Raw genomic sequence first — 15,686 nt, forward strand, 5'->3', positions numbered from 1 at the left:
AGATCTTGTTTTGTATTTGACCGAGCCAGTCTTGTTGTATCCCCGATTTTAATCCTTCCTGATTTTCCATTCAGTAAAATGTTTTCACACTTGAGATCTCTATGAATAATTGGTGGGTTATGATAGTGCAGGTAACTTAAGGCTTTCAAGATCTCTCTAGCCCAATTCTTGATCGGCTTTCGGTCTAGATGACTATGTTTCTTGCTTGCACGCATGCACATACATGTCAGTAAAACAACTAGACAGATCTTGAAAGCCGAATGAAGATAGTGAAAGGCGGAATGAAAGGCGGAGTTAGGTTCAGTGGTGTGATATTGTATAGTATAACCCGTGATATTGTTTAGTACAACAAGTGATATTGTTTATTGTAAGGTGCGATATTGTTTTGTATAACTTGTGATACTCTTTTACTGGAACAATATCACAGTTTAGACATAAAAAAATTATTAATTAAAAAAAAATTTATTCAAAAAAAAAAAAATTATTCATAAAAAAAATCGTGATATTTTTGTGTTGAGCGTGTGATACATAAGTGGACTCACGAGACTCAAAAAAATAGGGTGGACTCATGTGATCCTAATTATATATATATATATATATATATATATAGATAGATAGATAGATAGATAGATAGATAGATAGATAGATAGATAGATAGATAGATAGAGAGAGAGAGAGAGAGAGAGAGAGAGGTTCTTATGAGTCCATTACATCTTATAAGTCCCTAAGTCCTCATAAAGGCCTTTGGATGAGGGGAATGGAGGGATAAGATTACATCTCCATTAAGGGCCACAAATGAATCTCCCTAATCTACCTCCCTAATCATTCATAATCTCCTTCCCATACTAATCTATTTCTCCTTACCTACTCCCTCACTAATCATTAATCACTCATTCATTTCTCTCATTCTCTCATTCCTCTCATTTTTTTTCTCTGAACCAGAAAAAACCAAAACCAAAAATCAAAAACCAAAAGAAAAAAAAAACTCTATATTCTCTCGGTCTGCCGCCCCCACCACCCTCACACAACTACACACAACCAACCCACGACCCCCGTACCACCCCCGCACAGCCCGACAACAACAAAAACAATACGCCAGAATCCCGACCTCCGTCGCCAACCAACCAAAGCGACACCACCAACCCTTACCACCACCCGTCAACTCCCTTTTTTTCCTTTCAGATATGACCACCGACGCCCCCACAACCGCCACCACGCCACACACTCAACCTGCTGCTGCCGCCGCTCACGCCGACCACCACTACTGACGGCCTACCCTCTCTCGCTCTCCTTTCTCTCCGCCTACCACCAACCGTCCTCCTTTGAGATTCATCTTTTTTTTTTTTAAAAAAAAAAATAAAGAGGTTGGTGTTTGTGTTTTTTGTCAGATCTACAATTATTTGTTTTTTTTTTCCAATCCAAATTTTTGTGGTTGTTGATGTTATTCAAATTACATTTTAAATTTTTCAGATTTATTGTTTTAAATTTTTTTTTAAATCTCGTCTTCTTAAATTTCGTCTTGTTATATAAATTTTTCAGATTTAATATTTAAACATAATTCCAGTAACATTATGTGGAACTAAAGTTACACGATTTACGATTAAAGTTGCATTATTTAAGACAAAAGTTATAATTATTGTTGGGTGGTTGTTGATTTTTGTTTTAATTATTCTTAGATCTCGTTTTTTTATTGTTGTTAAATAACTATAAAATAAACTTGTTTTTTTTGTAGTGTTACATAATTTGTGTTTTTAGATAATAGTTTTTTTTTTTTTCAGATCTAGCATTGTTGGTTTAAAATTAGTATTGTTGGTTTTTTTCAGATTGTAATCTTGAAGTTCAGATGTTTTTTTGCAATATTATTGTTGGTTTTTTTGCAATTTTCGGTATTATAATACTTTTAAATCTAGAATTGGTTTTAAGTATTTCGATTTTTTTATTTCTCTTTTTTCAAAGTTCCATATTTTGTGCTAAAGTTATATAATAATCAAAATAAAGTTATACTATTAACGTCTAAAGTTATACATTGTATAAATTGAAGTTACACAAACATTAGAGTTATACAACGTGAATTTAAATTTATTAATTCTAATTTTTGCAATTTTAAGGCAATTTTTTATAATTTTTGCAATTTTCAATGTTAAAGAATTTATTTCAAATATCGTTTTGTTATTGTGTTGGTTATTTTGTTGTTTATTTCAAAGTTAGATAAGCATTAGTTACACCCTTCAAACTTCAATCTGTATAACTTCAATAACCATTATTGAAACTTTATTACACATTTTGTGTAACTTCAATGCTCATTATGTGCAACTTCAATGCTTATTATGTTCAACTTCAGTGGTATTATGTGCAACTTCAATAGCTATATGTGCAACTTCAATGACAATATGTGCAAGTTCAATCTCGCCTTGTTATTGTGTTGGTTTCAAATCTGAATTTAAATTTGGACTAAAGTTGCATGATTTTGGACTAAAGTTACACAATTTTGGACTAAAGTTATACAAAAAAAGACTAAAGTTACAGTATGACAAATTATATAAACTTGTCTACAAATTAAAGAAATTCCAATTAATGACTCAAGTTACAATATTTATGACTAAAGTTGCACTATTTACGAATAAAGTTATACCCTTTAAACTTTAAAGTTACAATATTTAGGACAAAAGTTATATCATTATCGATTAAAGTTATATACTTAAAATATTAAATCTCTTTTTTTTTTCTCATTTCTCTTTTTTTGGACTAAAGTTGCACAATTTTTGACTCAAGTTAGATAATTTTGTACTAAAGTTATACAAAAAAAGACAAAAGTTACAGTAGGACAATTTATATAAACTTGTCTTAAAATTTAATAAATTCACTCTCAAGAAATAAAGTTTTGCATATAAATTACAAAAGTTATACAAATTTCGACTAAAGTTATACATATATGGACTAAGGTTACACAATATTGACTTAAAATTATACAAATTAAATTTATATATTCAAAATCATGTAACTCTAGTACTTTAAGAGTGTAACTTTAGTCCTTAATATTATAACTTCAGTTCTATAGTCCATTTTATACATTATTTTGAGTTTATGTAACTCTAGTTTTTTGTGTGTGTAACTTTAGTTCACTGATAGTGTAACTTTAGTCCATAATATTGTAACTTTAGTCCTTTTTTTGTAACTTTAGTCCCTTTTTGTACAATTTTAGTCCAAAATTGTGTAACTTTAGTTCAAAATCGTGTAACTTTAGTTCAAATTTATATAACTTTAATCCAAATACAAATTCAGATTTGAAACCAACACAATAACAAGATGAGATTGAAGTTACATAATGTCAGTGAAAATATACATAATGTGGATTGAAGTTATACATAATGTCAGTGAAGTTATACACATTAAAGTTTAAATACTAAATCTGAAAATTTTATACAACAAGACGAAATTTAACAAGACGAAATTTTAAATAATTTATAAAACAAGAGATTGAAGTTATACACATTGAAATTTGAGAAAATAAATAAATACACATTGAAATTTAAATACAAAAACTGCAAAATTTATATAACAAGACGAATTTTAACGAGACTTAAAAAAAATAAAAAAAACAAGACGATATTTGAAATGTCAAAATATGAATTATAATAACTTTAATATATCTGATGGGGCATATTCTGCACCCGCTGACCAGTCAACATATTGAGCAAGGTCAAAGATATCCACAGCAAGTCAACAGCTTAGACAGCCTAACCGACGAGGCACATCGGCTGTCGAGATGGGTCCCGGCCGGGCAACCAGCCAGCCGGGGCACACATCCGCGAACTCATATCCAAGACCCCTCGGCGGTGAGTCAACAGGGCCCGCCGGCCTGCCATGGGCCCCTCGGCCGAGGGGTAGGTCAGTCTTTCCACCTGCTAGCCACTTGGCCACTTGGCCACTACGTGACAAAAGGTGAAAGTCTATAAATACTCCTCTACTCTCATTGAGTAAAGGATCCACAATTTAACCTAAGAATCACTATTCATCTGGTAATATCTTCCTTATCTCTCTAAATACAAATTACCGAAATTAGCAGGTAACAAAATGGACAAGTGCAATAAGTGAAGAAAGTAGAATAGTTAGGATTAAAGTGGGTTAATGCATAGTTTTGATTAATATAAGAAGACCCCACATAGTATGGATTATTCTCATTAATTAATCCTTAATAATATTACGTATAGTCTTAAATCGAGAATCTTACCTTAAAATTTTGTCCAACATTTTTTTTATATATACCATGATGTATAAGATTAATTTTTAAATTTTGTATTTGAAACGTAGTTTCATTGTTTAGTATTATTGCAATGTTTGTTAATAATGTGTTGTTTTGCTTATATACGGATCAATGCTTTGTTTACCTTTTGGGTCGTATAGTTTTGATGAATAAAGACATGTAGATAATTTGTTGAGTAGTAGTTTTGATGAGGGTAGTTGGGCAAATGCCAATAAATTGTGATGAGTGGTGTTGTATTTGAGAGTTATGAGTGTGAAACATGTGTTTTATCGGGATTAATGTAAGTTTCGTTTGAGTTGGATTTGATGCCAAGTAACAACAACTTACCTCTCTAAGTTACTGACTTGAGCGTCGGAGTGAGTTCGCTCGGTCCAAAGCCGAGCCCTCAGTTTGTTCATCGTTTCAGGAGACCGCAAGGAGGATTCAACCAAAGACGTCATTCTACAAGCACGGGTGGTAACATATAACTGCTCTGGAATTACACCCGGAACAATATCTAAGATTAATATTAAAAAATATAAATAAAACAACTCCAAACAACAAATTTAACACAAAATATGAAAAAAAATAAAATAAAAATAAAAATAGACGATAAAAAAGAGACCCACAATCTGAAAAAAAAAAAAAAAAAAAAAAAAAAAAAAAAAACGTTACTGATTTGCAGTGGTGGTGGGACGGTGGGTAGTGGTGGTGGTGGGTGGTGTCGGGTGGGGTGGTGATGTATGAGGAAGAGAAGTTTTTGATTTGTTTGTATTTTTGATTTTTTTGGGTTTTTTTTATTTATTTGGATTTTTGGGTTTTTTATTTATTTGGATTTTTTAGGTTTTTATTTATTTGTGTTTTTTTATTTGGGGTTTGAGAGAAGAGAGGAGTAAAATGTGTAAGATGAGAGAGAAATGGCTGAGTAGAAAACAAATATATAGTAAATTAGTGATTAATTAGGATGGATTAGTGAGGGAGGAGAGAGATGGTGAGATTAGCCATTAAACACACTTTTTGCGGGTTGATCTTGGCCATCCATCTTCACCATCCAAGGGCCCTTAATAGAATTTATGAACATATATATATATATATATATATATATATATATATATATATATATATATATATATATATATATATATATATATATATAGAATCGGATCCCGTATTTAACTAAATTAGGGTGCGAACCGTACGAACTGACTCAAATCAACCTAAAACTAACGCGCATTACTCCATTCTCACCTCTGCCCCTCACATTTTTTAACTCTCCTCCACACAAACTTTCTCTCTCTCATGGTAAGTTTTGACATCTGTTGTGAGAAACTGATAACATAAAACATAAAAATTGAAGCCGAAATTATGTTTAAGATGTCGGTCACCTTCCTTGATAGTCTGCAAAACCTCATACCGAGGTTTTTTATCATTCCTTTTTTCTTATCATTCCTTTTCAATACCTGCAATTTTCGCTAATGGTTATTCTTAGCATACATTGACAGTTCGACACCAACACCTCACATTCTCATCTCAACCTCTAACCTCCCTCACCCTTGTCCACCACCATTTCTGCCGTTGATGCCGACCACCTCGCCGGAGTTCACCCCAGAAAATCCCCGCCACATCAACTAGGCTATCGTCGGCAGTCTTATGCAATCGACGAAACCACCACTTTTATTGAGTTTCGCTCAAATTCATCACGTCAATCCTCCAATTTTGATCAATTTCATGTAAGTTTCTTTAATTTCGTAATCATTCTCATAGTTTTCATTAATGATGAATTAGCTTGGAGTCGGGTGATTTTTTTCAGATCTTGTATTTTAGATCTCGAATTTGCTAACTAAAGAGGTGGGTGATTTTTTTCAGATCTTTTTTTTGAAAAGGTTCAGCCATGGTGGTCGATTGATGATGAATTGGCGACTCACTCTGTCCCGTACTTCCGGCGTGTAGATCTAGGCGTGAAAGTGTATTTCTCATCCCAATCCTACACTGCGCCGGCATTGTGTCCCTCCCCTTCCGTAGATCTACTAAAAACAATTGTGATTTTTGGAAAAATAACAATAGGGGATTTGTGGGAGAATGTCGAGTCTAAAAACATCCTCGTCGCATAAGGTCGACTCTGCCAGTGTTGGTGGTGGGGACGGCAACGCTTTGGCGGTGGATTGGGCTGTGTCCAAGGAGGCTCGTGATGTCGTCAGGGTTGTTAGTAACGTCTGCGGTGGTGGTGGTTCAGGTGATGAGTGTGATGTTGAGTGTGTGGGTGTTGGTGGTTGTGAAAGTTAGTGGTGTTTACGACATTGTGGGAAGTCGGTGGCAGTGGTGACGGTGGAGTGGTGGTGGTGGTGGTGGCTGTGCGTGGTGGTGGCAGTGGTGACGGTGGAGTGGTGGTGGCAGTGGTGACGGTGGAGTGGTGGTGGCAGTCGGTGGTTGTGGTGCATGGTGGTGGGAAGTAGTGCTTGGTATGGATACATGTATGAATACTACTAGATACATGTATGAATCCCATTAGATACATGTGTATCCGGTAGTATAACCATATGTATCCGGAAATAATACGATTTGTATCCGGAAGTATGAACTTGTGTATCCAGAAGTATTACAATGTGTATCTGGCTTTAATGTCATGTGTATCTGCAAAAAATATATAATGTATTCGAAAAAAATATAAAACGTATCCGAGAGTTAGTGTTAAAATTTGTAACAATTTCCACAAACTGTATCCGCTAATAATATAAAATGTATCCGTAAATAGTATAAAATGTATCTCGAGTTAGTCTTAAAACTCCCAAAAAAATTAATATGAAAAAAGTGTATCTACATATGTTAGAAAATGTATCTGCATAAGAGGTGTATCTGGTAAGCAAATAGAGTGTATCTGAAAAAAAAAAAAATAGGTTTGAAGCTAGTTCGTAATGTTCGGTTCAGACGTTAAAAGCGATTCATACTGAACCCGCCCCTATATATATATATATATATATATATATATATATATATATATATATATATATATATATATATATATATATATATTATTTGAAAAGTAAATACATAATAACATGAAAAGATTAGAACGTCAGTGGATGTATGAAAGATTAGACGAAAAAAAGAAACCCAAGAAATCATTTGCAGAGGGGGTGAAAGAATTTATTAAATTCGCGGAAGATAGTAGTTGTATAAGAATTTAGGTGAAATGAGGGGTCCATGTAAGAAATGCAAAAACCAAGCTTTTAAAAGGAAAAGTGATGTTAAAATTCGTCTTTGTTCGAATGGTTTCGCCGATAATTACTATGTATGAACATATCACGGTGAGAAACTACCTAGCGAAGCAAGTACACGTATTTTAGCTAGTCAGAATCCTTACCGTGAGTTCGTCGAAAATGCATTACGTGATACTGTTGACCAAATTTTAATGGATCGACTCAATCCCTATGACCTTAACGATGCAGAAGTGCGTTATGAAATCCCGAGCCCCCAAGTTTCTTCCTTCTTTAAAATGTTAGAGCAAGCTGAACAACCAGTGTATGAGGGAAGTAATATGAGTTTGTTGCAAGTGGTTTCTAGGTTGGTAGCACTCAAATGTGAGAACAACATATCTCTTAGATGCGCTAATGGTTTTGTGTCGTTCGTTGGTGACCTAATTCCAAAGGAAAATCAAATGGCTCGCAATTTTAATGAGATTAAGAAAGTTCTCAAGGGACTCCAACTACCCCATGAGAAGATTGATGCATGTCTCAATGGATGCATGCTTTTCTGGGAGGAAAATGTTAATCTTGAGGAATGTACAAAGTGTTGTGCATCTCAGTATAAAGGTAAAAAGAATTCAAGTGGGAGGCGAATTCCATGTAAACCATTAACTTATTTCCGGCTTGCGCCAAGGTTACAACGACTATATGCAACCAAGCATATAGCAGGTGAGATGAGTTGACACTACAAAAAGTCTCAATTAAGAGAAAGGGGGACAATGGCATATCCAAGTGATGGAGAAGCGTGGAAACATTTCGATAGAGAGCATCCAGATTTTGCAAGTGAGCCCCGGAATGTTCGGCTAGGTTTGTGTACAGATGGATTTCAACCTTTTGGGCAATTCGGGACGAAATACTCCTGTTGGCCCGTGATTGTGACTCCGTACAACTTACCTTCCTGGTTATGCATGAAGAAAAAATTTCTGTTCTTATCTGTGCTCGTTCCCGGTCCTAAGAACCCTAAGTCAAATTTAGATATCTACCTCCAACCGTTGATCAAAGAGTTTAACCAACTTTGGAAAACCGGCGTGGACACCTACGATGTTTCTAAGAAATAAAATTTTCAATTAAATGCTGCATTAATGTGGACGATCAACGATTTTCCGGCATATGCCATGCTTTTCAGTTGGTCCACAAGTGGATACCGTGCTTGTCCTTATTGTCAATAAAATGACCATAGATCTTTTTGGCTTAAAAATAGCAAAAAGGTTTGTTGGTTTGATTGTCACCGTGAGTTCTTAAGACCTGATCATCCTTTCCGCAACAATTGTAAGCATTTTCTAAAGAACAGAAAAATTGAGAATCGCATAGCCGCATCAAAATTAACGGGTGATGTAGTGAAAAGACTTGCAAAAAATAGTTAATGCTTCTGATCAAGAATTTAAAAGATTGAAGAATGAAGGTTGGTGGAAACAAAGCATATTCTGGGAACTTCCTTACTGGAAAACGTTGTTGATTCGACACAACTTAGACGTTATGCACATTAAGAAATTTTTTTTGAACAGCTTATCAACACGATAATGGATGTACCAGTTAAAACTAAATTTGGTCCTAAGGGTAAAGACGACTTTAATGAACTTTGTTATAAACGACCCATATCATCTAGGTTTATTTTAGAAACCGCGGAGAAAAAGGCGCTATGTGAATGGGTTGTTAATTTGAAATTCCCGGATGGTTATGCTTCAGATTTGAGTTGGTGTATTGACCATAAAAAGATGGTGTTGCATTCCATGAAAAGTCATGATTGTCATGTTTTTATGGAACGGCTACTACATGTTGCCTTGAAACTGTTGCTCCCGACAGGTTCTGGGAATGCAATAACCGAGATAAGCCAATTTTTTAGAGACCAGTGTACTTCTACGATTAGAGTTGATTCTATGGAACATCTAGAGTCAAACATTGCGGAGATAATATGCAAGTTAGAGAAGATATTTCCCCCCGTCTTTCTTCAGTTCCATGGAGCATTTGCCTCTTCACCTACCTTATGAAGCGAAAGTTGGAAGGCTTGTTCAATATCGATGGATATATCCATTTGAGAGATTTCTTAATCATTTAAAAAAACTTGGCAACAAAGCTCGGGTGGAAGGTTCAATATGCAACGCTTTTTTGTTAGAGGAAATTTCAAATTTTTTTTTCTTTTATTTCGAAGATCACATTGACACAAAAGCAAAGGACTTAGATGTTGGTGTAAATTCCGATGACCAGTTAAATTCTAAGTTACCCCAGTTATTCAATGATGACATGCGAACTACAACCGGGAAATGTATTCAGAGGTAATTGACTGAGAAAGAGTATGAAGAAGCTCATTTTTATGTGCTAAGGAACTGTGGAGAATTTTTAGTGTCTTATGAAAAGTAAGTTAGTACTTCATCGTTACTCAATTCAATGATGTCAGAGTTACTTGACTAAGAAAAAGTATGAAGAAGCTCATTTTTATGTGCTAAGGAACTGTGGATAATTTTTAGAGTCTTATGAAAAGTAAGTTAGTACTTCATCGTTACTCAATTATTTTTTAATTATCAAATTAGATCAAAGTTATAGGTAATACATAACTAAAACATGCTTTTGGTACTTATAGGGAATTTGAGACACATATCAAACTCATATTTCCTGATGTCACGTCTTCTAATGATGTTTGGACAAAACATGACAAAAGTTTTCCGAAATGAAGTAAGTGATGATACATTTTCTTTGAAATTAAACAACACATTTGAATTTCTTATTAAATATTGAGAAGAATATAACACCTTAATTAACATTTTATTTTATTCATAGGTTCAAAGATGGAAGGATCCTCTAATAATAACTTTAGCATTGGGTCCTAGTAATATGGTGAAGTCTTGGAGACGGTATTCCATCAATGGCTATAAATTTCGAGCTTTTAAGGAGGGAGTTGATGTTTCGAAATCTACCTTAAGCAATGGGGTTTCTGTGAATTCAACTGAAGGGTTGGACTATTAGGAAACCCTAAATTTCGACGTTTTTTAAGGAGTAGTAGTGGTGGATCTCGTCCTGAATAGGAGAACGAGGAGGCTGAGGATGACGATCCTTAAGCTCCAACAGAGGAGCAGGAGGGCATGCAGGTGATTCTCTCAGAGGACCGTTCTCGGCGAGGTCGTTATTGGTATGTTTATGTTAATTTTTTTTGAAACTTTTATGAATTATATATATATATATATATATATATATATAGGCAAGATCCGGTGAGTTTGCCACTTTTCGTGAGTTACCCCCGCATATATAAACAATTGATGTAACAAATATACCTGCTCACACAAAGAAATTTATCGCAATTTCTCTCTACTTTTTTTCTCCTTTCTCTCTCTTTACAAACACAAAACATCAACAAATTCAATTAAAATCTTCCAGATTCATCAACAAATTCATCAATTCTTCCCAATTTTTTTTGTAATTTCAATCGTCTACACCAAATTCATTTATAAATTTAATTATTTTATTTGATACGATCAATTTTTTCTCCAATTATTGATGAAATTTCGGAAAAACCCTAATATATCAAATCAAATCCGACTTTTGTGTTTAATTTTTCGTGAATTTCAGTAAAAGCAGGATGAGAATAACAAACACTCGTCAGATTTCTGTCTTTTTGCGATTTCATGAATAATAACATTAGTAAGTAACAAAATCAACAGAAAATTTGTTGATTACAACAAAATTCTGATAAGATTTCATTACTTTTGGTAATTTGCAGGTGGAATGACGACGTTGAACAGGGATAATTGATGCTCCATGGAATAATTGACGTCGTGTAATAGAATAACTGATTTTGTATGATAGAATAATTACGTTACTGTAATAAAATAACTTGTTTATTGAGAATAATGTTCTCTGGTATGTATAGTTATTTTAATGTAGAAACTCAGTTATTGTAATGTAGGAACTCAGTTATTGTAATGTAGAAACTTTGGTATTTGTAGTTGATGTATTGTAGAAACTCAGTTATTGTAATGAAGAAACGTGGTTATTTAATAGTTATTTAAATGCAGAAACTAAGTTATTGTAATTTGGAAACTCAGTTATTGTAATGTAGGAACTCAATTATTGTAATGTATAAACTCAGTTATTGTAATGTAGAAACTATGGTATTTGTAGTTATTGTAATGTAGAAACTCGGTTATTGTAATAAATAAAGTCAGTTATTCTATATGTTATTCAGTTATTCACTCGTTAGTTGTTTAAAGTCAGTTTAGTTATTTTACAGTCCATTTATTTTACAAGCCAATTACTTCTTGGGTGTTCTGTTAAGTTATGTTCTAATTTTTGGTGATTTCAGGTTGAATCACGATAGACGCGGATAATTGACGTTTAATGGAAAAATTGATGTATATACTTGGTCATTTGTTGTTAGTTTTCATCTTGTTTAATTGAATAACTCAGTTATTGTAATGTGGAAACTCCGTTATTGTAATGTAGAAAACTCAGTTATTTTAATGTAGAAACTCAGTTATTGTAATGTAGAAACTCAATTATTGTAACGTAAAATTTTGGTATTTGTAGTTATTGTAATGTAGAAACTCTTGCCGTTATTTTCGCGTTTCTTCCACCAGTATTTCTTCCCGACGAGAACCATATCTTGCCTATTGATGAGGGATGATAAAAAGAGGATGAAGATGAATTGGAATCTGAATTTGACATAAGCAACACTTATTTACAACATAAAAATAGAGTAATTAAACCAGAGTCGTATAATAATTGCCTTAAATTATTACAATAATCGTGATTGAACAATAACCATGAGTGAATTATTGTATAGCTATAATAATTATTACAATAATCATGATTGAACTTTACAATAACCGTGATTGAACTTTACAATAACCAGGATTGAACTATTGTGTACTTTGTCTAATACTTTATCCTTGAGGTTAAACATTAAAAAGAAGTTTGTCTTGCTGGTGTTTTCACCATTCTTCCCAATGAGAACCATGTCTAACCTATTGATGAAGGTTGAACCAGCAAAAAGTGAAAGCTTCCTGAAAGAAATAAAAACAAAGAAAGGCATAAGTTGAAAATAACTATGTAACTGAATACAATAACCACTTATAAGTATTAAAATAACCATAAAAACACTATAAAATAATTGGATAGTTTACAGAAATAAAAGCATATTTTGTCAGAATGAAGTAACTAAGCAAAATGAAATACAATAATCCAACTAATTCATTGAAATAACTGAATCAACACAATACAATAATTGGTTATTTCAGAGAAATAATAATGTACCAAAAAAACTCAACTGCATCAAGACGCACCATTGTTAGCAACATAAGATACTGTAAACAACCTCATTATTCTTTCACCTATCTACATTCATAATAGTTTGATTAAACAACCAGAAAGAACAACATCCAATTCCAAAATCAGGTGCAAAATCGCAAAATATAATTACAAAACCCTAGAATTATGCGAAAACGGAAAAAAATGTCATTTAAGAGCATAAACACAATAAATGGAACAACATAATGAAGATAACTGAATAAATTGATGATTACAAACACAACAAACATTAAATTCAAACAAAGAACAAGAAGATGAAATGCGAAATTGAAGACATTCAACGAAAAAAAAATAGTACAAAAAGAAGAAATTCATTACCTGATTACACGAAATTGAAGATGAGGTAGAATTACTTAGCATGAAGAAGGAGCACGAAGAACAATCACGAAGAAAGAGCACACAGAAATACAGTAGAAGATGAATATTAGAAGGAGATTGTGAAGAGAGAGAAAGTTACTAGAAAAATGGAGAAAAAAAGAAGTTAAACGCCTATATACCATCTTCTTATACAAGATGTAATATTTAATCTCAGCCATCCATCTTAGATTAGATCAATGGTCCAGATTCAGAGGGGTAACTCACCAAAAAAACCCAACTCATATGATCCTATATATATATATATATATATATATATATATATATATATATATATATATATATATATATATATATATATATATATATATATATCATTTACATAATAATGTTTTAATTTCAAATATTTATGTGTTTTTCAGGTGGGATGACTCGGAAATCAAGCAATATGTTACTTGGTCGTTCGCCCGTAACCAGGAGATGAGTACTTCACTAGGTGGGGTGATGCGAGCCAAGCACAACGTTTGAAGATGTGGACTTATGTTGCGGTAATTAATTTGACACTTATCTATAATTATTTATTTCAATAATAATTTTCTTAAGTTTATAATAATTTTCTTAAGTTTTATATAATTAATTTGACACTCGTTTTTGAAACAGACTCATGTAAGATCCGTCGATCGTGGCTATGATTCTAGGCCTGAGTGGCAGACTAGGGTAACAAGGCGGATTACCTCTCTTATTAATGGACTCAGGTATAATAAGAAAAAGCCAGATTGGGTGCCTGTGACTTGGTGGGAGAACCTTAAGAATAGGGAAGAAACACTACTACAAAAACGCGGGATACCGACGGAAATAATCAGGCCGTATTGACGGCTTTTCCGTCAGTATTTCCATTTCCTGACGGAAATTCCGTCAGGAACCAGGGTCAGCGTATTTCGTCACTAAAATACCTATCCTGGCGGAATTTTCGTCAGTAAACACAAATACTGACGGATCACTGACGGGAAAACCGTCTTTGTTTCTAGCTTGCAAGTGACGGAATTTCCGTTAGGAAATGGAAATACTGACGGAATTTCCGTCACATCCTGACACGTGGCATTTTTTTAGCGCCAATCTGAAACACATAAAAAGGGGGATCTGACGGAAATTCCGTCAATTTTTTCACATTACTGACGGAAATTCCGTCGATATGTAGGACACGTGGCAGTCTCATGAGAATTCTGGGAATTGGTAAAAAATGGCAGTGACGGAAATTCCGTCGGTATTTTTGCTATTACGGACGGAATTTCCGTCAGTTTTATTAAAAAACAGGCCTGGAAACAGCAGCCTGCTGCCCAGCCACGATGCATTATTGCATCGTTTCAAATACAGCCACGATGCCTATTTGCATCGTTTCAAATACAACCAAAACCTGCAAAACACATAAAATCGTCGACCGCCAAGCGGGAATCCATTTTTACGTCGACCGCTATTGCGGGAATCAAGAGAGGCAACAAAAGAGAATTGAACGCAAATGTTTTACATAAAAAGATAGTCAAATTCGTACATTGTCTTACTAATTAAACACGAATCACCATGTTTTTCATACTCCCTACATACGACGACAATAGTAACCAAACTAAAGGCTCTAACCTAAAGGCTCTAACCTATAGGCTCAATAAACCTACCACCACCTCCAAACCCGTGTCCATCATCCGCAAAGTCATCCCGCCTATGTGGAGTAAATTGTGAACACGTGTTTGGAGGTTGAGATGCTTGCATATCAGCCCAAGCCTTTTACATTGCCGCCATTTGTTCAACCTGTTCAAGAACGTTTTTTTCAAGAGCAATTCGAGCGGCTCGCTTATCATTCATTTGGGTGGAAAGCTGTGAAATCATGCTAGGAGCATAAGAGAAAGACCGTCGACTAGCTTTGTTAGTAGGAGGATTATACCATATTTCGGCCTCTTTATCTCCGGTCCCAAATATCCGGTTCTTCTCGTCAAAGCCTCCTACAGCCTTGTAGTACGCCCGGATCTCGTCGGGAGACTGTCCAGGTGGCAATGGTATACTCATCTCCTCATGGTAATCATGCTGAAAAAAGAGACAAAATTGTCCGAAATGATATATATATATATATATATATATATATATATATATATATATATATATATATATATATATATATATATATATATATATATATACACACACACACACACACCTATCTTTATAAGAAAGATATTATCGTTCTTTCTAAGAAAGATATTACCGTTCTTTGTAATAAAAATAAATATTAAATTGAATACAAAAACTTACGTCAATCTCAGCAGCTCGAGGATTAACCCACTCGCCCTTCTTATTTTTCTTCTTCTTCGTAAACAACTTGTAGGGAGTGACCTCTTGACCCTGAAATTAGTATGGAAACAAGTAAAATCAAGTATATATTTGTCAATCATATATATTAACCACTTTTTAAAAGTAATATAAATAATACTTACCAATTCCTTAAAAGCATCGGAGCAACTCTTCCGACCAAGAGTGTGGGTGCCCAATGCTTTCCCGTCTTTACCACCCGACTTCCTATTTGCCGTGTTGATTTTCAA

This window comes from Silene latifolia, chromosome 1 (genome assembly GCF_048544455.1).
Source record: "Silene latifolia isolate original U9 population chromosome 1, ASM4854445v1, whole genome shotgun sequence".
Classification (NCBI taxonomy): domain Eukaryota; kingdom Viridiplantae; phylum Streptophyta; class Magnoliopsida; order Caryophyllales; family Caryophyllaceae; genus Silene; species Silene latifolia.